General features: G+C 48.6%; 1 long non-coding RNA gene across 1 annotated transcript in view; it reads left to right on the top strand.

Moving 5' to 3' along the window:
• LOC135057469 (uncharacterized) overlaps positions 1 to 22,234 on the top strand; it is a 53,077-nt gene that overhangs the window by 7,436 nt on the left and 23,407 nt on the right. The gene's annotated exons all lie outside the window — the stretch shown is intronic.

Raw genomic sequence — 22,234 nt, 5'->3', positions numbered from 1 at the left:
CATTTTTTGTGGAAAATCCCAGAATAAGATAGGACCTCCTGACGGGGGCACCAGGGGAAAGAGTTGGGTGGCACCCAAATAAAATAGAAATCTCACTAAATGGGATATCTGTTTTTTTTTCCTTTTCCAGCTGGGTACTGTCTTTAAAAATGTCTTTTAAATATGCATATTTGTTACAATGGCCTCTACATCAGTTTAAGGCCAGCCCGGATTTTCAGCTGGCATGAAAGCAAATAGCTGTTTGGGCTAGGGTACTGGAAACGTTCAGTACCTGGTTAGGAACAAGATTCCATATATGAGTCACGTTATCTTGGTTTCTGTAAGGGGCTAATATTTATTAGCATATCTGCGGTCTCTGTGACAATGCAGAGAAGAGACAGGGTTTGATTGTCCCAGGGCAGGCCAGGATAGAAGTGGCTCCATTTGTAGCTTAAGGCAGCTATAGATGTTTGTAATGCTGCTGCGGTATCACCCCCCCCAGCGCCCTGGGCAGCATGTTACTGATGTCTTGGTAAGGCTGGCAGTGAAAGCTGTTTCGGTGCCTTTGCACCGTGTCTCATACCCACGCCAGCATGCTACAGCGCTGCACGCCTTTAATCCCCCGCCGCCTGCTTCCACGGGTGCTGGGGGGGGGAGCGCCCTGGGCAGCAAGTTTCAGGTTTTGCTAAACGCACTGTATTGCGGTACGGTTGAGGGTCTGGGGCTCCGTGTCCCAGACCCCCGCCAGCGGCTTATAGCGCACTACGCGCCATTTCCCCAGCGCCGCCGGCTTCCATGGGTGCAGGGCGCTGGGGGGGAGCGCCCTGGGCGGCAATTACTAAGCGGGGAGAAAGAAGGTACAATCCACGGACGCCGCGGCCGTTACCCCCGCCATTGGCGGCCTGCGGGTGCGCTGCGCGCCGGTGCTCCGACAAGCTGAAGGGTTGGCTTGGGTGCGGGGCGCACGGGGCGCCCTGAGCAGCATTAGTTCCTATATAGTGTGTTTTGAGTGAGGAATGGGCAGGCAGATCATTCTTGTGTGTAGTTTGTGTGCTTCCTGTCAGTTATACCCATTTAGGACACTTGTGTCGATGGGCGTGAGTGTTCAGTTATAAACACCTATGGGGTTCACTGTCGGCATCGCCGACGCACGTGGGTACTTGCTACAAATAAGAAGTTAATATTTATGGGAGACACAATGGTATGTGGGTGGCCCTGTCGGCACCAACTGTTGTCACCGGGGGTAACTGGACATGCTGTATATGACTTATACCTGTGTATATAAAGTTGTACGTTACTTCCCTCGGACCCCTTGGGGTCGCAAGATGGTAATTTTCCCTGGTTCCTAATCCCTGCTGTCGACGAATACTGGGGGTTTCTGTCAACTATAATGCTTCCTGGTAGATCCACAACTGGGGCTTTTCAGTACATGGTCATACACGTCCAGAACACATTAATGTCACGGGGGACCCCGAAGGCTCTGGGTTTTCCCGCTTATTTGTATGATATATATATATATATATATATATATATATAGGATATGTGGCTATATGTGTATTGCAATATGTATGTTCATATGCTGATTCTGATGAATACTGGTGTAATGGTATTCCTTCTCATGTGCTGGTCGCTCTGTTGATAAAACTCTAGGTCGGCTGTGTCTCACACCCTCTCCTGAAGTCAGAAGGGTTATTCTTTTTCCGCCACGGATGGAATATTGTGAAAGTCAACGACTGGTCGACACGGGGCCCTGTCTCAATGGATCGTATACAGGAAAGCTAAGTGATATGATTATTTTACTATGCTGTGGGTTTTTGCATTGCAGACACATGAGGGAGTGTTTGTGTTCGGTAGGTCATTAAATTGATTTACCCTAAAGAGAGAAGGGTGGTTCCTTATGTTGGATCCTCTCTATAAATTTGCGGCAGGCTGCCGTATGTATACAGTTAGTGTGGCCGGGGGACTGAGGAGCCTGACTCTGTGAGTTACTGGAGTTTTTCTCTGGGATGGTGTACCGCTGATTGGGGGGATACCTCATTTCAGCTAATCTCGGTGGATATTCCTAGTAAGTCTAACTTCGGGAGTTAGATTCCCTGGCAACAGTTAGTGACGCATTCCTTTGAGGGATGCAGTCTTTTTAATCGGTTAAATACAGTTTTTTGTTTTTCCCTTTCTGTGCAGCCTGTGAAAGGTGAAAAGGTAAGAGTTCTGCAGCCTTGTTGGGTTCGCGGATGTGGATGTCGTTTCTATTTCTACCACATACACCACAAGTCGCAGAGTCTATGTGGAGGGACCCTGCTCCGGTGAGGTCTCAGTACTACTTTCAGTTGGTCCACGAATACCCTAGGACTGGTAAATTACTTATAGAATCCAAAGGGGGACGTTCTGGAGTTACTGATGTTTGCCCTCACTGGTTTTCTAAGGGATTTCACCGTCTCCCCTCTGGAAGGGGAGGTAGTACGCAACGCCGTACCAGGGGTGCGTCAGGTTCAGGGCCTTGTCCTCCTGTCCCGGTTATGTTAAAAAAAAAAGAAAAAAAAAAGTTTGACGTGTTGTTCTACGCATTCAGATTTCCTAGAGGGATAGCCAGGATGGTCTTGGCCATTTCACGGGAGTGATGGTAGTATGATGGTTTTCTTTCAATAGTAGGAGCCATTGTTATTTCTATACTGAGATGTTCGCCTGAGTGGGGCGAGGTCAAGAAACAAGTGGTGCAAATCGATGTTTCTCTCTGACTGTTTTCAACACAGGGATGGGCTGTTGTTCCCAATGGCGCAGATGTCGGAGGTGGTATCAGGGTAGATACTGAACGGTTGAAGTTTGGTGTTTTCCTGTGGAAAAGAGGTCTGAGGATCTTGAGTCGGATCAGATTTGTAGTGCCACTTCATCAATTTGTTACGTTGATAAAGACATTGGGTGCGGCCTAGGAGGTTTTTTTTTCGGTGAGCAGGTTGACTACCAGAGTGGTTTTCATGGGACCTGTTGGGAAGGTGGTCTGGGTCTCACCGCCGCAGGCACCGGTATATTGTTCTAATGGCCAGGATATCACTCCTGTGGTGTCTGCTCAGTTCTTGTCTCCTAGAGGGACGAAGGCTTGGGATCCAGGATTAGATCCGGGTGTCTATGTATGCAGATCTCCAGGGCTGGTGAGCAGTTCTTACATGGGCAGTATTTACAGAGGAAAACGGTCAAGCTGCGAAGCTTGTCTACATTAAGTTTTCTTGACTTAAGAGCAGGTTTCAACGAACATATTCTTCGCGATTTGCCCGTATTAATTCTGTTGGATGACTTGACAGCAGTGGCGTGACTAAGTCGCTGGGGCGGTACTAGGAACAAAGCGGCAATGGCAGAAGCTGAAATTGTTTGCCGCCGTGTGGAAAGACTGGTAAATGTTATATTAGCATTCTTCGTTCCGGTCGTAAACGAAGGAGAAATAGATTTCCTCTTCAGATGCGCTCTCCTTCCGGGAGAAAAACTGTCGTCATCGAGAAATTTCACAGAAGTGACAGGTCTTTGAGGAGTGTCTCATGTGGACGTGTTGCCGTCTCACTTCAACGAGGGACCTCAGGATTAGGATTTTAGGTCAAGGATCACTCAAGCTATAGCAGGGGACGACCTGGTGACACTTTGGGTGTTTTCAGTCGGTATATGTGTCTCCTCCGCTTTCACTCTGCTGAAGGTGATAAACGTAAGAAGAACGGAGGTTCCAGCGACTCTCATTGTTCCGGTCTAGCCAAGGAGAGCGGGGTATACAGTTCTTCAAGATTTGTTCATATAGGATCCCTGGCATTTTCCTCTTCGGGGGGAACTGTTACAACAGGCTCCGGGCATGTATCAAGAATTACTGCGGCTGCGTTTGACGGCGTGACGTTTGAACGTCATCTCCTAGTCCGACTGGGGTTTCCCAGTGAGGTCAATTCCACCCTTCTTCAGGCTAGAAAGAAGTAACTGCAAAGCCTTACTACCGTATTTGGGCTTCAGGGCAGTTTGGCCTTATACATTTTCTTTAAAAAAAAAGTTTGGGCCACCTTTCCGGAAGTTCAGACTTTCGTGAGTGGAATACTGCACGTCCCACCTCCATTTGTGTCCCTATTGGTACAGTGGGATCTTGACGTGGTGTTGCGTTTCTTGTGTCTCACTGAGTGGAACCTTTATTAAAGGTTGTGTTAAATTTTCTCTCTGGGAGAGTGGTCATGCGATTGCCCTTTGGGAAACTGCGAGGCGGTTGTCGGAAGTAGCGGCTTTGTCTCACAAGAGTCAATGTTTGATCTTCCAAGTGGAAAGATTTGAGTACTCGAAAAGTAGTTCTGTCAAAAAGGTTTTCAGGGTTTATCGAAAATCTGCCTATTTTGATGCCTGTGGTAACTTCAGCATGGGCTGATTCAAGGTCTCTAGATGTAGTCAGGGCTTTGAGGATTTATGTCGACCATTGGGCTCAGTTTGAGGTAACAGAGGCTCTGGTTGTCCGTATGCTCCCAGCGTGCTTGGGGCGCCTGCGTCTCTGCAGTCTGTTGCGCATTGGATCTATGATACGATTCGGCGTGTTAGTTCTACGGCTGGGTTTGCCGCGACCGAAGTAGGGGGACACCCATTCTACTAGGTAGGTGGGTTTTTTATTGGGCGAATGCCCGAAATGTCTCTGCGGTTTCACTTTGCCGAGCGGCTACTTGCTTGGGTTTCAAACACCTTTGTTAAGCTCTTCCAGTTTGATACGCTGGTTGATGAGGACCTCATGTTTGCTCAATCGGTGCTGCAGAGTCGTCTGCACTCTCCCGCCCGTTCTGGAGCTTTGGTATAGACCCCATGGTCCTTTTGGAGTCCCCAGCATCCTCTAGGACGTAAGAGAAAATAGGATTTTGGTACCTACCGGTAAATCCTTTTCTCCTAGTCCATAGAGGATGCTGGGCGCCCGTCCCAGTGCGTACTGTGTCTGCAGTTATTGATTTTGGTTGCGCCTTGTGGTATTTCTTCTCTGTCAGGCTATCGCTGACGTTGTTCATGCCATGGCATGTGGTTCTTGTTATTGGTTGGATTGACACACAGGTTGTGTTACATATTCTCTCAGCATATGGCTGTATGTTTTCCATACCGTGGGCTGGTATTCTGTTGAAGGCCATGTCTTGCGGTATGTTCGTGGTGTGAGCTGGTATAACACTCACTGTATGTAAATTATAAATTCTTTCCTCGAAATGTCCATCTCTCCTGGGCACAGTTTTCTAACTGAGGTCTGAGGGAGGAGCATAGAGGGAGAAGCCAGTTCACACCCAGTTTAAGTCTTTATAGTGTGCCCAAGCTCCTGCGGTTTCGTCTATACCCCATGGTCCTTTTGGAGTCCCCAGCATCCTCTACGGACTAGGAGAAAAGGATTTACCGGTAGGTACCAAAATCCTATTTTCTCATACGTCCTAGAGGATGCTGGGGACATCATCAAGACCATGGGGTATAGACGGGATCCGCAGGAGACATGACTTTTCATTGGGTGAGAGTTTTAGAAATGTGCCCAGGTCGACTGGATGCACTCTGAGGAGCACTACTGAGTTTCTCTGAAAAGACTTATGTTAGGTTTCTTATTTTCAGGGAGAACTGCTGGCATCAGACTCCCTGCTTCGTGGAACTGAGAGGGCAGAAGCAGAACCAACTTCCTCAGAGTTTCAATGCTCTGCTTCTGGCTGACAGGACGCCATTAGCTCCTGAAGGGAACTGACCGCTAGCTGTGTCTAGATGCTCACTCCCACAGCACGCCGTCACCCTCCTCACAGAGCCAGAAGTCAGAAGACAGGTGAGTGTAAGAAGATAGATCTTCAATCAAGTAAAGTGACGGCTGAGGTACAGCGAGGCTGGCGGGAGCGCAGCGCGCCATTGCTGCCCACACACACAAGCACTGCAGGGCGCGGGGGGGGGGGGGGGGGCGCCCTGGGCAGCAAGAAAAATACCTCAAACTGGCTAAAAGGGGACATAAGATGTCGCTGGCACAGCCCTACCCCCGCCAGTATAAATAATAAGTCAATATACTGAGTGTAAGGACGCGCCATTGTGGGGGCGGAGCTTCTTCCTCAGGGAGCCAGCACACTACTCAGTGCCATTTTCTCTCTCTCCTCAGGCTGCAGAGAACACGCTGGTCCTCTCCTCCACTTCTGACAAGTACAGGGTGCTATATTGGCGGGGCACAATGCGATTGTGGTGCATTTGATAGTGTATATTACTATTTAAAAGCGCTTTGGGCTGTGGACATACTGTGTTCACAGGCAATACTGGCGCTGGGTTTGTGAACTGGCTGCTCCCATCCTGTGTCCCCCTGACAGATTTTACTGTGGGTCTGTCCCCAAAATAAGTCCCAGTGTGTCTATGAGTGTGGTGTACACGTGTGAGGCATGTCTGAGGCAGGGAGTTCCTCCCCGGAGGAAGCCATTTTAGGGACACAGAGTTGTAATGTGGTGGCGCTACCGGCACACAAAGAGCCTGTATGGGTGAAAGAGCTACGTGACAGTATGCATCTGATTAACCTTAGATTGGATAAGTTTGAATCTAAGGCTGCATGCTGGAGAAAATCTGTGGAAGATGTGTTTTTTGAGGATGCTGTTATTCCTGATGTGGGCGGTCCCTCTGGGTCACATAAGAGACCATTTGCAAATGTTGTAAACACTGATACCGACACGGATTCTGATTCTTGTGTCGACAATAGTGAATCCAGAGAGATAGATCATAAATTGGCAAAAAGTATACAATATATGATTGTGGCTATAAGGGACGTGTTGGAGGTTACAGAAAGCACTCCTGTACCTCAGGAGAAAGCTTATTTATGTAAGGAAAAGAAATCCAAAGTCACATTCCCTCCTTCACACAAACTAAATGCTCTGTTTGAAGGGATGTGGGTGAATCCTGATAAAAAAATGTCGTATTCCCAAAAGGATTCACAGAGCTTATCCTTTCCCGTTTGAAGACAGGAAAAAATGAGAGTCAGCCCCTGTGTTAGACAGTGCACTTTCCAGTTTGACAAAGAAGGTAATTCTCCCTGCTCCTGGCACGGCTTCTCTTAAAGAGCCGTCAGACCGCAAAATGGAAACGACATTGAAATCCATTTGTGTTACCAATGGAACACTGCTCAGGCCCACTATTGCCTGCGCATGGGTGAGTCGCGCTATTGAAAAATGGTCAGAAAGCGTGTCATCGGAAATTAACACGATTGATAAAGATGAGATACTCCTTAAGTTAGGGAATATAAAGGACGCTGCCGCCTACATGCTGGAAGCAATGAAGGATATTGGACTCTTGAGTTCGCAAGCCGCTACCATGGCAGTATCGGCTAGGCAGGCGTTATGGATTCGCCAGTGGAACGCGGATGCAGATTCCAAAAGAAACATGGAGGCTCTCCCATGTAATGGTGAGGCCTTATTTGGAGATGGCCTGGATGCGTTAGTCTCGGCGGCTACCGCAGGTAAGTCAACATTTTTGCCCTCTGCGCCTGCACCGGCAAAAAAGACCTATCACCCGCAAATGCAGTCCTTTCGGCCCAATAAATACAAAAAGACGAGTTTCCCCCTTCTTTGCAGGTAGGGGAAGGGGAAAGAAGCCCACACCAGCTCCAGGTTCCCAAGAGCAAAAGTCTACCCCTAATTCTGTCAAATCCCCAGCATGACGCTGGAACTCCATTGCGGGAGGCCGCTCGGGTGGGGGCACGTCTCAAACTCTTCAGCCAGGATTGGATTCTGTCTGGCCTGGACCCCTGGGTGTTGCAAATAGTATCCCAGGGATACAAACTAGAGTTTCAAGACGTTCCCCCATGCCGATTTTTCAAATCGACCTTGCCAGCTTCTCCGCCAGAGAGAGAAGCAGTAACAGCGGCAATCCAAAAATGATGTCAATACCAGGTCATAGTCCTGGTACCGTTGTCACAACAAGGGAGGGGTTTTTATTCAAGCCTCTTTGTTGTTCCGAAGCCGGACGGCTTGGTCAGACCGATCCTAAATCTAAAAGATTTGAATTTCTTCCTGAAAGGGTTCAAGTTCAAGATGGAATCACTTCAGGCGGTGATTGCCAGTCTGGAGGAGGGAGACTACTTGGTGTCGTTGGACATAAAGGATGCTTACCTGCATGTTCCCATTTATCCTCCTCACCAGGCTTATCTGAGATTCGCGATTCAGGATTGCCATTACCAATTCCAGACGTTACCTTTCGGTCTCTCCACGGCGCCGAGGGTATTCACCAAGGTGATGGCGGAGATGATGGTCCTTCTTCGTCAGAAAGGAGTCAATATAATCCCTTATCTGGACGACCTCCTGATAAAGGCGAGATCCAGGGAGCAGTTATTACAAAACATATCCCTCTCCCTGTCAATACTCCCAACAACACGGGTGGATCATAAATTACCCAAAGTCACAGTTGGAACCGACGACAAGGTTGTCTTTCCTCGGGATGATTCTGGACACAGAAGTTCAGAGAGTATTTCTTCCGCTGAAAAATGCTCTGGAAATCCAGAAAATGGTAAAACAGATATTGAAACCATCAAGTGTGTCGATTCATCAGTGCATTCGGTTATTGGGGAAGATGGTGGCGGCCTACGAGGCCATACAGTTTGGCAGGTTCCATGCCAGAGCATTCCAGTGGGACCTGTTGGACAAGTGGTCGGGGTCACACCTACACATGCACAGAAAGATAATCCTGTCGTCAAAAACCAGGATTTCGCTCCTGTGCTGGTTGCACAGCTCTCACCTGCTAGAGGGACGCAGGTTCGGGATTCAGGACTGGATCCTAGTAACCACGGATGCAAGTCTCCGAGGCTGGGGAGCAGTATCTCAGGGAGAAAACTTCCAGGGACGTTGGTCACAACAGGAAGCCTGCCTTCACATAAACGTTCTGGAGCTAAGAGCCATTTACAACGGCCTTCAACAAGCGGTACATCTTCTTCAAGACCGTCCCGTGCAGATCCAGGCGGACAATGTAACAGCAGTCGCATACATAAACAGGCAGGGCCGAACGAAAAGCAGAGCGGCAATGGCAGAGGTGACAAAAATCCTCCGCTGGGCAGAAAAACATCTACAAGCTCTGTTGGCAATATTCATTCCGGGAGTAGAAAACTGGGAAGCAGACTTCCTCAGCAGACACGATCTCCATCCAGGAGAGTGGGGCCTCCACCAAGAAGTCTTCGCAGAGGTGACAAGTCTTTGGGGAGTTCCTCAAATAAACATGATGGCGTCTCGTCTCAACAAAAAGCTTCAGAGATACTGTTCCAGGTCGAGAGACCCTCAAGCAGTAGCAGTGGATGCACTGGTGACCCAGTGGGTGTTTCCGTCAGTGTATGTTTTCCCTCCACTTCCGCTGATCCCAAAAGTACTCAGGATCATAAGAAAGACAAGGGTTCGAGCAATTTTCATTGCCCCAGACTGGCCAAGAAGGGCTTCGTACCCAGATCTTCAGCAGTTACTCATAGGAGATCCTCATCCTCTTCCTTCTCGGGAGGACCTGCTGCAGCAGGGGCCGTGTGTGTACCAAGACTTACTGCGGCTACGTTTGATGGCATGGCTGTTGAGCGCCGTATCCTAGCCATGAAGGTATTCCTAAGGAGGTCATCCCCACCCTTATTCAGTCCAGAAAGGGAGTAACGTAAAAACATTACCACCGTATTTGGAGAAAATATGTGTCTTGGTGTGAATCCAAGAAAGCTCCTACGGAAGAGTTTCACTTAGGACGTTTTCTCCATTTTTTGTAGGATGGTGTGGAGACGGGCCTACGATTGGGATCAATCAAGGTCCAGATTTCGTCCTTGTCAGTGTTCTTCCAAAACAATTGGCCTCTCTTCCAGAGGTTCAGACCTTTGTGAAAGGGGTTCTGCACATCCAGCCTCCATTCGTGCCTCCAGTGGCACCATGGGACCTTAACGTGGTATTGCAGTTCCTTCAATCGGATTGGTTTGAGCCTCTACAAAAGATAGAGTTGAAGTTTCTCACTTGGAAAGTGTTGATGCTTTTGGCATTGGCATCCGCAAGGCGGGTGTCTGAATTGGGGGCCTTGTCTCACAAGAGCCCTTACCTGATTTTCCATGAAGATAGGGCAGAGATGCGAACTCGCCAACATTTTCTTCCAAAGGTGGTTTCTGCTTTTCACATAAACCAACCTATTGTGATGCCAGTAGTTACTGACACATTCACTGATTCAAAGTCTCTAGATGTGGTTAGAGCTTTGAAAATCTATGTTGCTAGAACAGCTCATATACGGAAAACAGAGGCTCTGTTTGTCCTGTATGATCACAACAAGATTGGCTGTCCTGCTTCCAAGTAGACTGTTGCACGTTGGATTAGAAATACGATTCAGCAAGCTCATACTACGGCTGGATTGCCGTTACCAACGTCGGTAAAGGCCCACTCTCCTCCTGGGCGGCTGCCCGGGGGGGTCTCGGCATTACAACTTTGCGGAGCAGCTACTTGGTCAGGGTCAAACGCATTTGCTAAGTTCTGCAAGTTTGACACCTTGGCAAAGTTTGGTCAATCGGTGCTGCAGGATCATCCGCACTCTCCCGCCCGTACTGGAGCTTTGGTATAGACCCCATGGTCTTGATGTCGTCCCCAGCATCCTCTAGGACGTATGAAAAAATAGGATTTTGATAACCTACCGGTAAATCCTTTTCTCCTAGTCTGTAGAGGATGCTGGGCGCCCGTCCCAGTGCGTACTTTACCTGCAGTTTAGTTATTACAGTTACACAAGTTGTGTTTTATTGGTTTCATCATGTTGCTGCAATTAGTTCATGCCTGCTGGCGTGTGTTATGTTGAATGCCATGTGTGCGGCATAGTTGAGGGTGTGAGTTGAGGGTGTGAGTTGGTAGATATCTCACCACTAGTTAAGTAATTCTTTTCCTCGAAATGTCAGTCTCCCTGGGCACAGTTCCTACAACTGAGGTCTGGAGAAGGGGCATAGAGGGAAGAGCCAGTTCACACCCAATGAAAAGTCTTTAGAGGGCCCATGTCTCCTGCTGATACCATCTATACCCCATGGTCTTGATGTCATCCCCAGCATCCTCTACGGACTAGGAGAAAAGGATATACCGGTAGGTTATCAAAATCCTATTTTCTCATACGTCCTAGAGGATGCTTGGGATGCTTCAAGAACCATGGGGTATAGACGGGATCCGCAGGAGACATGGGCACACTATAAGACTTTGAATGGGTGTGAACTGGCTCCTCCCTCTATGCCCCTCCTCCAGACTCCAGTTAGATTCTGTGCCCAGTGAGACTGGATGCACACTGAGGAGCTCTCCAGAGTTTCCCAGAAAAATACTTTTATTAGGTTTGTTATTTTCAGGGAGACCTGCTGGCTACAGGCTCCCTGCAGTGCGGGAGTGAGGGGAGAGAAGCAGACCTACTTCTTCTGAGTTCAAGGGGTCTGCTTCTTAGGCTACTGGACACCATTAGCTCCAGAGGGTTCGATCACTTGGTACGCCTAGCTGCTTGTTCCCGGAGCCGCGCCGTCACCCCCCTCACAGAGCCAGAAGACAGAAGCCGTGTGAGTATGAGAAGATCAGAAGACTTCAGTGACGGCGTTTGAGGTACCGCGCAGCGCGGCCATGCTCCCACACATAACACGGCACTGCAGGGCGCAGGGGGGGCGCCCTGGGCAGCATGGGGGACCTCAAACTGCACTGGCAATAAGATATAACAGTGCCCAGGCACTAGTTGAGGGACCTCCGCCAGTATAAAGATTTTTTTAAGCGGGACTGAAGCGCGCCATGTAGTGGGCGGGGCTTAGCCCCCACAGCTCTGACCAGCGCCATTTTCTCTTCACAGAAGCTGCAGAGACGCTGGCCCTGACCTCCACACTGCTTTACAAGTAACGGTGCAAAACGGGGGGAGGGGGGGGGGGGCGGCACAAGTGATTTGGTGCTAAAATTATATATATAAAAAGCGCTAGCAGGTCTTGGGCAGTCTTATTACTGGCTTCAGTACCGGGATAGGCGCTGGGTGTGAGCTGGCTGAACTCTCTCTGTGTCTCTCTGGCAGACTTTATTGTGGGTCTGTCTCCCAGTGTGTTTGTGGGTGTCGGTACGTGTGTGTCGACATATCTGAGGCTGAATGCTCTTCCCAGGAGGAGGCTTGAGTGGGGACAGAAAATAATGTGAGAGTGACCGTGTCGGCACCGCCGACGGATGATTGGGTGAATATGTTGACTGTTTTAAACGCAAATGTGACTAAGTTGACTAAGAGATTTGATAAATCTGAGTCTAAGAACCAGACATGGAGGAAATCCATGGAAGATGCTTTGTCACAGGCCCAGACCCCTTCGGGGTCACAGAAACGTGCATTTACCCAGATAGCAGATACAGATACCGACACGGACTCTGATTCCAGTGTCGATTATAGTGATGCCAGATTACATCCAAAACTGGCTAAGAGTATTCAGTACATGATTGTGGCGATAAAAGAAGTACTACATATCACTGAGGACTCTGCTGTTCCTGATACGAGGGTCTGTATGTTTAAAGGAAAGAAACCTGAGGTAACGTTTCCTCCCTCTCATGAACTGAACGCACTTTTTGAAAAGGCTTGGGAAAATCCTGACAAAAAGATACATGTTCCCAAAAGAATTCCAGTGGCATATCCATTCCCCTCTGGGGACAGGGAAAGGTGGGAGTCAATCCCCCCGGTAGACAAAGATATATCGCGTCTATCCAAAAAGGTGGCGCTTCCGTCCCCTGACACGGCGGCCCTAAAGGATCCTCCGGATCGTAAGCAGGAAAATACACTAAAATCCATTTATGTCACTACAGGGTCGCTACTCAGGCCTGCCGTTGCTGCGGCATGGGTGAGTAGCGCTATTGAAAAGTGGGCAGATAACTTGTCACCTGAGATGGATACCCTAGACAGGGATAACGTGCTTTTGACTCTGGGTCACATCAGGGACGCTGCAGCATATTTAGAAGAAGCTGTAAGGGATATTGGCCTTTTGGGGTCAAGGGCCAATGCCATATCGGTCTCAGCAAGGAGAGCATTGTGGATACATCAATGGAATGCTGATGCTGACTAAGAAGGCGATGGAGTCTCTACCGTTTAACGGTAAGGTCTTGTTTGGCGACGGCCTCACTGACCTGGTGTCTACGGCTACCGCGGGTAAGTCTTCATTTTTACCTTATGTCCCTGCACAGCAGAAGAAATCGCCTCACTATCAGATGCAGTCCTTTCGGCCCAATAAATTCAAACAAGGACTTGGGTCCTCCTTACTTGCTGCGAGGGGGAGAGGACGGGGAAAAAGGTCACAGGCTGTGGCAAGTTCCCATGAGCAGAAGTCCTCTCCCTCTTCTACCAAATCCACCGCATGACGCTGGGGCTCCTCTGCGGAAGTCCGCACCAGTGGGGGCACGTCTCAAACTCTTCAGTCAGGTCTGGGTGCACTCGGACCTGGATCCTTGGATAGTAGACCTAGTAACCCAGGGGTACAAGTTAGAGTTTCAAGACGTGCCCCCTCACCGATTTTTCAAATCTGTTTTGCCAGCTTCTTTTCCAGAAAGGGAGATAGTAAGCGCTGCGATACTAAAGTTGTGTCAAAATCAAGTGATTGTCACGGTACCCCTGTCTCAACAGGGGGGAAGGTTTTTTATTTGAGCCTGTTTATGGTCCCGAAGCCGGATGGCTCTTTGCTGTGCAGGATTGTCATTACCAATTTCAGACGTTGCAGTTTGGTCTGTCCGCGGCTCCGAGGATTTTCAGCAAAGTAATGGCGGAAATGATGGTTCTCCTGCGCAAGCAGGGAATCGCAATTATCCCGTACTTGGACGATCTCCTCATAAAGGCGAGGTCCAAGGAGCAATTGTTGAAGAATGTTGCCCTTTCACTGACGATTCTGCGACAACATGGTTGGCTCCTGAATTTGCCAAAATCACAGTTGGATCCAACGACACGGCTGTCGTTCCTGGGTATGATTCTGGATACAGAATTGCAGAGAGTTTTTCTTCCAGTGGAAAAAGCTCTGGAAATACAGAACATGGTAAAACAGATTCTGAAACCACTGCACTCTGTTGCTGGGGAAGATGGTGGCGGCCTACGAGGCCATTCCGTATGGCAGGTTCCATGCCAGGGTGTTTCACTGGAACTTGCTGGACCAGTGGTCCGGGTCTCACCTGGACATGCACCGGAAAATAATTCTGTCTCCCAGGGCCAGAATTTCCCTTCTGTGGTGGCTGCACAGTTCTCACCTTCTGGAAGGACGCAGATTCAGGATTGGATCCTGGTGACCACAGACGGAAGCCCCCGAGGCTGGGGAGCAGTCACACAGGGAAGAAAATTTCAGGGAAAGTGGTCGAGCCAGGAAGCTTGTCTACACATAAATGTTCTGGAATTAAGAGCCATCTACAATGGCATACTGCAAGCAGAACATCATCTTCGAGGTCTGCCGGTCTTGATTCAGTCAGACAACGTGACAGCAGTGGCGTACATAAACCCCCAAGGCGGAACAAAGAGCAGAGCGGCGATGGCCGAGGCCACGAAGATTTTTCACTGGGCGGAAAGACATGCCAGCGCTCTGTCAGCGGTCTTCATTCCAGGAGTGGACAACTGGGAAGCAGACTTCCTCAGCAGACACGATGTCCATCCATGAGAGTGGGGTCTTCATCGAGAGGTCTTTGCAGAAGTGACAAGTCGTTGGGGAGTTCCTCAAGTAGACATGATGGCGTCCTGCCTCAACAAGAAACTTCAGAGATATTGTTCCAGGTCAGGGGACCCTGAAGCGATAGCGGTGGACGCCCTAGTGACCCCGTGGGTGTTTCAGTCGATCTATGTGTTACCTCCACTTCCACTCATTCCAAACGTGATAAAAAATTATAAGAAGAACAAGGGTTCAGGCGATCCTCATTGTTCCGGATTGACCAAAAAGGGCCTGGTATCCAGATCTTCAGGAGTTGCTCATAGAAGATCCCTGGCCTCTTCCTCTTCGGCAGGACCTGTTACAACAGGGGCCGTGCGTGTATCAGGACTTACCACGGCTGCGTTTGACGGAGTGGCGGTTGAACGCCAAATCCTAGCCCGAAAGGGTATTCCCAGTGAAGTCATCCCTACACTTCTTCAGGCTAGAAAAGAAGTAACGGCAAAGCATTACCACCGTATTTGGAGAAAATGTGTCTTGGTGTGAATCCAAGAATGCTCCTACGGAAGAATTTTAGCTGGGGCGTTTGCTCCATTTCCTACAAGCAGGTGTGGATGCGGGCCTAAAATTAGGCTCTATTAAAGTACAGATTTCGTCCTTGTCGATCTTTTTTTCAGAAAGAATTGGCCTCCCTTCCAGAAGTTCAGACCTTCGTAAAAGGCATGCTGCACATCCAACCTCCTTTTGTGCCCCCAGTGGCACCATGGGATCTAAATGTGGTTTTGCAATTCTTGCAATCACATTGGTTTGAACCTTTGCGCAAGGTTGAGTTAAAATTCCTTACTTGGAAAGTGGTCATGTTGTTGGCCTTGGCATCTGCAAGGCAAGTGTCTGAGTTGGCGGCTTTGTCTCACAAAAGCCCCTATTTGATTTTCCATGCTGATAGAGCGGAGTTGAGAACTCGTCAACAATTTCTGCCAAATTGGTTTCATCATTTCGTGTTAACCAGTCAATTGTGGTGCCAGTGGCTACTGACGCCTTGGCGGAGTCAAAGTCTCTCGATGTGGTCAGAGCTTTGAAAATCTATATCGCCAGTACGGCGCAGATTAGGAAAACAGAGGCTCTGTTTGTCCTGTGGGCTCCCAACAAGATTGGAGCTCCTGCTTCTAAGCAGACTATTGCACGCTGGATCTGTAATACGATTCAGCAGGCTCATTCTACGGCAGGATTGCCGTTACTGAAATCAGTGAAAGCCCATTCTACCAGAAAGGTGGGCTCATCCTGGGCGGCTGCCCGGGGAGTCTCGGCGTTACAACTTTGCAGAGCTGCTACTTGGTCGGGATCAAACACCTTTGCGAAGTTTTACAAGTTTGATACCCTGGCTGAGGAGGACCTCTTGTTTGGTCAATCGGTGCTGCAGAGTCATCCGCACTCTCCCGTCCGTTCTAGAGCTTTGGTATAAACCCCATGGTTCTTGAAGCATCCCCAGCATCCTCTAGGACGTATGAGAAAATAGGATTTTAATACCTACCGGTAAATCCTTTTCTTTTAGTCCGTAGAGGATGCTGGGCGCCCGTCCCAGTGCGGGCTGTATCTGTAGTTTGGTTATAGTTACGCTCATGTTGCGTTGAGTTCAGTCAATCTGTGACTGTTGTTGGTCATGCCGTTACATGCGTTGTTGTTGAATGGCGTGTTAGTGGTGTGAGCTGGTATGTATCTCACCTTAGTTTAAAATAATTAAATCCTTGGCACAGTTCCTATAACTGGAGTCTGGAGGAGGGGCATAGAGGGAGGAGCCAGTTCACACCCATTCAAAGTCTTATAGTGTGCCAATGTCTCCTGCGGATCCCGTCTATACCCCATGGTTCTTGAAGCATCCCCAGCATCCTCTACGGACTAAGAGAAAAGGATTTACCAGTAGGTATTAAAATCCTATTTTAGGAGTCTAATTCTGGCCTTCACGGGCATATAACGGAAAACTAAAGGATGGTGACAGCAACCAGAGGGCCAGTTGTCGAATCACATTCACCATCAGGAGATGGTGTGGGCCTCTTTTCTGGGGGATACCCAGAGTAGGGGGCTGACTTCTTCATGGTGACTATAACATGAATACAGTGTCTGCCTACAATGTGTGCATCCCGGGTTTGATACCGAGTGGGGCTGTGCAAATATTGACACAGGCAGGTGCGGGAGTGCAGAAAAGGGGTATCCTTACTTATCTTTTCATGAAGTAGTCCTCTCGAAGGTTCCCTTGCTCCAGCTCGTCTCGGGTAGAGGCGACGGCAGGGGTTTTGTAGGAAAGCAGTTGAAATTGTTTTACCTCAGACTGAGCCCCAGAGGCTTAATGGGGGTACTGGCCTCCTGGGCAGGGGAATCAGGGCCCATAGAAGTGGAAGTCAGTACAGCGACTATCTCATCACAGGAGATAATGCTTTTCGGTAATCCAAATAGAGGGGTTTGTCTAATCTGGTTGATATAGAAGGATGGGGACTCCATTCTCATGAAATCAAAACAGATAAGTTTGGGTACCGCATTGGGCAGCATATAAACCTCATTTATCTATCTGGCAGCAGCGGACAGGGTGCCTGGGCACTGTCCGGACCCCCGCCAGTGTCAAAAAGTTTAAAAATGAGCGGGTCTGAAGCGCGCCAGTAAGGGGGCGTGGCTTAGCCCTCACAGCCCACAGCCCGGCGCCATTTCTTTTCACGGGACTGCAGAGACACTGGTCCTTCCTCACGCTGCTGTAACAAGTAACAGGGTGGAAAATGGGGGGGGGGGGGCACAGCGAATTTGGTGCATTATACTAGTTTATAAAAGCACTGGGACATTGTAGTGTTCAGACCGGGTTTTGGGTGCTGGGGTGTGGGCTGCTATATCTCCCTCTGTGTCTCTCTGACAGGCTTTGCTGTAGGTCTGTCCCCTATAGACCCAGTGTGTCTGCGTGTGGTAGGTGCACGTGTGTCAGCATGTCTAAAGTGGAGGAGACTGTGTTGGGGACACAAAAGGCTGTGGGATTGAAAAGATTGGATAAATCTGAGTCTCAGAACCAGGCTTGGAAGAAATCCGTAGAGGATGTGTTGTTTCAAGTACAGACCCCTTCGGGGTCACCCAAACGTTCATTTGCCCAGCTGACCGACACGGACACTGATTCAAGTGTCGACTATAGTGATGCCAGATTAGATCCAAAACTGGCAAAGAGCATTCAGTACATGATTGTGGCAATAAAAGATGTATTACATATCACTGAGGACCCTGATGTTCCTGATACTAGGGTCTGTATGTTTAAGGGGAAGAAACCTGAGGTAACATTTCCTCCCTCTCATGAACTGAACGCGCTTTGTGAAAAGGTTTGGGAAAATCCTGACAAAAAGTTTCAGATTCCCAAAAGGATTATAGTGGCGTATCCGTTTCCCTCTGGGGATAGGGATAAATAGGAGTCACCCCCCATTGTGGACAAAGCTTTATCACGGCTGTCCAAAAAGGTGGCTCTTCCGTCCCCTGACACGGCAGCCCTAAAGGATCCTGCAGATCGTAGCCAGGAAAATACATTGAAATCCATTTATATCTCCACGGGTACACTACTCAGACCAGCCATTGCACCTGCGTGGGTGAGTAGTGCTATCGAAAAATGGGCAGATAACCTGTCATCTGAATTGGATACCCTCGATAGGGATAACATTCTCCTGACGCTAGGTCATATCAGTGACGCTGCAGTCTACCTAAAGGAAGCTGCGAGAGATATTGGCCTCTTGGGTTCACGGGCCAATGCCATGGCAGTCTCAGCTATGAGAGCATTGTGGATTCATCAATGGAATGCTGATGCTGACTTCAAAAAAGCTATGGAGTCTCTACCGTATAAAGGTGGTGTATTGTTTGGTGACGGCCTCGCTGAGTTGGTATCTGCGGCTACCGCGGGTAAGTCATCATTTTTACCTTTTGTGCCTGCACCACAAAAGAAAGCACACCAGTATCAGATGCAGTCCTTTCGGCCCTATAAATACAGAAAAGGCAGAGAGTCTTCCTTCATTGCTACTAGAGGAAAGGGAAAGGGTAAGCGATCACCGGCCGTGACCGGTTCTCAGGAGCAGAAGTGGTCCCCGGCTTCTGCCAAGTCCACTGCATGACGCTGGGGCTCCTCTGTGGGAGTCCGCACCGGTGGGGGCACGTCTCAGGCTCTTCAGTCAGTTCTGGGCTCGTTTGGGCCTAGACCCATGGGTTTTAGAAATAGTGTCCCAAGGGTACAAACTGGAGTTTCAAGACGTCCCCCCTCACCGATTTTTTAAATCAGCCTTACCAACTTTTCTTCCAGACAGGTAAGTGGTATGCGCCGCAATACAAAAATTGTGTCACAATCAAGTCATTGTCAGGGTTCCACCGTCGCAACAGGGAGAAGGCTTTTATTCGAGCCTGTTTGTGGTTCCGAAGCCAGATGGCTCAGTCAGACCAATCCTGAACCTCAAATCCCTCAATTTCTACCTAAAAAAAATCAAATTCAAGATGGAATCTCTCCGGGCTGTGATATCCAGTCTGGAGGAGGGGGATTTTATGGTGTCGGTAGACATAAAGGATGCCTACTTACATGTTCCCATTTATCCCCCACATCAGGCTTACCTGAGGTTTGCAGTTCAGGATTGTCATTACCAATTTCAGACGTTGCCGTTTGATCTGTCCACGGCTCCGAGGGTATTCACCAAAGTAATGGTGGTTCTCCTGCGCAAGCAAGGAGTCACAATTATCCCGTACTTTGACGATCTCCTGATAAAGGCGAGATCCAGGGACCAATTACTGCAGAACATTACGCTCTCCCTGACAATTCTGCAGCAACATGGTTGGCTCCTAAACTTGCCAAAATCGCAGTTGGTTCCGACAAGACGGCTGTCGTTTTTGGGAATGATTCTGGACACAGAATTACAGAGTTTTTCTTCCAGTGGTAAAGGCTCTGGAAATTCAGAACCTGGTCAAACCAATTCTGAAACCAGCAAGAGTATCGATCCATCAATGCACTCGGTTGCTGGGGAAGATGGTAGCGGCCTACGATGCCATTCAGTTTGGCAGATTCCATGCCAGAGTGTTTCAGTGGGACCTATTGGACAAGTTGTCCGGGTCCCATCTGCACATGCACCGAAGGATAACCCAGTCCTCCAAGACCAGAATCTCACTCCTGTGGTGGCTACACAGCTCTCACCTCCTAGAGGGACGCAGGTTCAGGGTCCAGGACTGGATCGTAGTGAGCACGGATGCGAGTCTCCGAGGCTGGGGAGCAGTCACGCAGGGGGAAAGCTTCCAGGGAAAATGGTCAAGCCAGGAAATGTGTCTACACATAAACGTGCTGGAGTTACGGGCCATTCACAACGGCCTTCTGCAAGCGGAACATGTTCTTCGCAATCGGCCCGTCTTAAGTCAGACAACATAACAGCAGTAGCGTATGTAAACCGCCAGGGCGGAACGAAGAGCAGAGCGGCAATGGCAGAGGCCACAAAGGTACTCCTTTGGGCGGAAAGGCATGCAAGCGCTCTGTCAGCGATCTTCATTCCAGGAGTAGACAACTGGGAGGCAGACTTCCTCAGCAGACACGATCTCCATCCAGGAGAGTGGGGTCTTCATCAAGAGGTCTTTGCAGAAGTGTCAAGTCTTTGGGGAATTCCTCAAATAGACATGATGGCGTCTCGCCTCAACAAGAAACTTCAGAGGTATTGTTCCATGTCGAGAGACCCTCAAGCAATAGCAGTGGACGCCCTAGTGACACCGTGGGTGTTTCGGTCGGTGTACGTGTTTCCTCCGCTTCCACTCATTCCAAAAGTGATAAAGATCATAAGAAGAATGAAGGTTCAAGCGATCCTCATTGTTCCAGATTGGTCAAGGAGGGCTTGGTATCCAGATCTTCAGGAATTACTCATAGGAGATCCCTGGCCTCTTCCTCTGAGGGAGGATCTGTTACAGCAGGGGCCGTGCGTGTTCCAAGACTTACCGCGACTTTGATGGCTTGGAGGTTGAACGCCGGATCCTAGGCCGAAAGGGTATTCCCAAGGAAGTCATCCCTACTCTTATTCAGGCCAGGAAAGGATTAATGTCTAAACATTACCACCGTATTTGGAGAAAATATGTGTCTTGGTGTGAATCCAAGAAAGATCCTACGGAAGAATTTCAGTTAGGACGTTTTCTCCATTTTCTACAAGCCGGGGTGGATGCGGGCCTAAAGTTGGGCTCAATTAAAGTTCAAATTTCGGCTTAATCAGTTTTCTTCCAAAAACAATTGGCCTCACTTCCAGAAGTTCAGACCTTTGTGAAAGGCGTATTGCACATCCAACCTCCTTTTGTGCCCCCTGTGGCACCATGGGATCTTAACGTGGTGTTGCAGTTCCTTCAAACTCATTGGTTTGAACCTTTACAGGAGGTAGAGTTGAAATTCCTTACTTGGAAAGTGATCATGCTATTGGCCTTGGCTACCGCAAGGCGGGTGTCTGAATTGGCGGCCTTGTCTCACATTTGATCTTCTCTTATTTGATCTTCCATGAAGATAGAGCAGAATTAAGGACTCGTCAGCAGTTTCTGCGGAAAGTGGTGTCATCGTTCCATTTGAACCAACCTTTTGTGGTGCCAGTGCCTACTGACGCCTTGCTGGAATCGAAGCTTCTCGATGTAGTAAGAGCTTTGAAAATTTATGTTGCCAGAACGGCTCACCTTAGGAAAGTGAGCGATAGTATTGATAAGGGTCAAGCAGTGGATGTGATCTTTTTAGACTTCTCTAAGGCTTTTTACAAAGTTCCACACAGGAGACTAATCCTCAAACTAAGAGAGCTTGGGGTGGGAAATACTATCTGTACTTGGGTGAGTAACTGGCTGTTTAATAGGGAACAGCGAGTGGGGGTTAATGGGATGTACTCTGAATGGGCTTCAGTACTCAGTGGAATACTGCAGGGCTCAGTACTCGGGCCATTGCTGTTTAATATATTCATTAATGACCTAGGTGAGGGACTGGAAAGCACAGTGTCAATTTTCGCAGATGACACTAAATTATGTAGAATAATTAATTCAGACAAGGATGTTGAGTCTCTACACAATGACTTAACTGGACTGGAGCCCTGGGCAGACAAATGGGGAATGAGGTTCAGTATAGACATATGTAAAGTTATGCACCTTGGGACTAAGAACAATCAGGCAGCCTATAAACTAAATGGGGAAAATGTAGGGATAACGGTAGTTGAAAAGGATTTGGGGGTGCTCATCGATAGTAGACTTAGTAGCAGTACGCAATGTCACAATGCAGCAACAAAAGCTAATAAGGTGTTAGCATGCATAAAACGGGGAACGGAGACATGGGATGAGAGTGTAATCCTGCCACTGTATAAATCATTGGTGCTGCCACACCTGGAATATTGTGTACAGGTTTGGGCACCATACTATAAAAAAAGATATCTTGGAACTCGAAAGGGTTCAGAGGTGAGCCACCAAACTGATTAAGGGGTTAGAGGCACTGGACTATGAGGAAAGACTTAAAAGGCTTGATATGTTCACACTGGAAAAGAGGCGACTGAGAGGGGACATTATTAATATTTATAAATACATTAAGGGACAATACAAGGATCTATCAAACGATTTGTTTATCAAAAAAACACTGCATAGGACACGAGGACACCCACTGAGGTTAGAGGAGAAAAAATTCCATAACTAACGGAGAAAAAGATTCTTTAC

Source organism: Pseudophryne corroboree, chromosome 3 (assembly GCF_028390025.1).
Source record: "Pseudophryne corroboree isolate aPseCor3 chromosome 3, aPseCor3.hap2, whole genome shotgun sequence".
Taxonomy (NCBI): domain Eukaryota; kingdom Metazoa; phylum Chordata; class Amphibia; order Anura; family Myobatrachidae; genus Pseudophryne; species Pseudophryne corroboree.
The sequence above is the reverse complement of the archived record's forward strand: the minus strand, read 5'-3'. Positions and strand labels throughout refer to the sequence as shown.